Raw genomic sequence first — 2,324 nt, 5'->3', positions numbered from 1 at the left:
AACATTTTATAAAGAAATAAAGTATTTCACTCAACTAAGAGCAAGTCAAGTGTGCATTTATTAAGCACCCATTAGCTGCCAGAGACTATGCTAAAGGTTGACATACAAAGAGAAGAGGGAAATATGGGACCTCACAGTCTAATGATTTGTTATTATGCTCTCGTTGAAAAAGAAAAGACTCCTAAGTTCAATAATAGAATGACAAAACTGGAAATGTCCTCTGAGCTCATGCAGTTCAATTAATAGTGAAACAAAAATTCCTTCTATACTAGGGATTTTAAACTCATTTTATGGCTTAATGACCGCATTGACAATCTGGTGAATTTTCCAGATATCTTCTTAAAATGTTATTTTTAAATGCATAAAATACACATAAGAGTTCAAGAAAACCAATTATACTGTATTAAAGTATACTGTAGCAAAGTATTTTTAAAAATTAAGGCTATTAACTCAAGTTAAGAAGCCCAACCAATGGCATCCCTGAGAAGTAGCCATCCAACATCTACTTAATGCTAGATCCATCCATCCCTCTACCCATCCATCCATCCATCCATCCATCCATCCATCCATCCATTCACAAGCATTTATTAGGTATTTACTATTTGCCACATGCTATGCTGGTGGCTGGGAATACAAAGGTGGCAAAGGTAAAAACAAACCCCATCCTTTAACAAACTACATTGTATTATGAGAACTAACAGTGAACAATGTTTTTTCCTTCTTGCAGTTAGAGATGCTGTGGAACTATGTATCGAGGGGACATATTAACCTCAGCTGGTGGTGGAAAGCTTAATGATTTCTAGTTCTGTAACAAATCTTTCTAAAAGATCAGGATTTGTTTATTGTCTATGATGGAAATAAGGTATTTGGAGTGGTTCTGTCATGTGGTGACTAAAAAAGGTGTGTACTCATAGCTGACTTTTAATTCCTTCCAACCCAAACATTCACCAACAATCCAGGTAGGGCATTGAACTTAATTCCCTAGACTGTAAGAAACCAGAATGGAAGAATGAATGCTCTGACCACAATAATGTAAAGGAAAACAGTACAATTCTCATCCATGCAATGACTAATTGTGACTTTAGAGGTCTGATGTTAAAGCTTGCCTCTTGTCAGAGAGGTGGATTATGGGTGCAGAATGGTACATACATGGTCAGACATGGTTACTGGGTTGATTTGTTTTGTTTAGTAGTCTTCTGTTAGAACCACATTTTCTAAGGAGGTGGGGTGGTAGAAAAGGGGTTAGGGAAATAATAATAAATACCTATATATATATATATATGTGTGTGTGTGTGTGTGTGTGTGTGTGTGTATTCCTTCAAAGTCACTCCCATCCATCTACAAGTTAGAAAATTCTTCCTTGCCCCTGACAGCTTAACAAATGTGAAAGAATGGAATAAGAGGAAGTTCCTGGATTTTTTTTTCAGCTGATGTTTTCTCCATGCCTTACTAAAAAGAGCGACCCCACTGAAGATGCAGAGAGAGGAAATAAAAGGGAAGTTTAAATTTCATTAGTGGAGATGCAGGTTAGATGACTGACCAATGCAGTTGATTCATTAAAAAAAGAAATGAATGTTGGACCTGATGCTTAACCTCAAAGCTAGTTGGTTACATGAAATACTCACTTTTCAGCAGGTTGTTTTGGGAAATGTGACCTAGCAGCAAAGAAATTTCTAATTTTGGAATATTAGAGTGTTTAAGGAAGTGGCTGTAGCCTACCCTAAGGATTGGGGAGGGAGAGAGGGAGTACTAAATGTCCTTTGAAAAGCTATTTCAGACTTCGAAGGCAGAAATAAATTGGTGACTATCCATGTAAAAATAACAGTGTTGAAAGAAACTGAACTAACAGATCAAAATTAATATCTGTTTGTAACAATAACCGAGATTTCTATTTTCCCTCAAATGATATGTTGTAAATGTCATGTTAGTTATGTCATACAAATAATTCATTTCCATGATTTATGCCATATGGAGCAATTTATTGGTTAGTAACTTATTTAGAAATGGAGTTATTTGGAATTGATTTTTGTAGTGTTTTCTCCTTCAGTCCATGTTTAGACACTACGTTCTCAGAGCTTCTTATATCTGCTTGCCCCTATACTCAGTGATCTCCATCGTGTCAGAGTGCTTTTTACAATGTGATCCCTAGAACTGGCCCCAATGTCCCAGTGATTTGAACAGGGTAGCAGAGACCCTGACTATCCCCTCCCTAATCCTAAAACCTAGGCTTTCTTTAATGGACCTTAAGGTTGTCACAGCCTTTTTGGCTACTGGGTCACATTGTTGACTCATATTGATAGATGTCCACCAATACCCTAAACATC

The sequence above is a fragment of the Sminthopsis crassicaudata genome, chromosome 1 (assembly GCF_048593235.1).
Source record: "Sminthopsis crassicaudata isolate SCR6 chromosome 1, ASM4859323v1, whole genome shotgun sequence".
NCBI classification, from domain to species: domain Eukaryota; kingdom Metazoa; phylum Chordata; class Mammalia; order Dasyuromorphia; family Dasyuridae; genus Sminthopsis; species Sminthopsis crassicaudata.
This window is presented reverse-complemented; position numbering follows the sequence as displayed.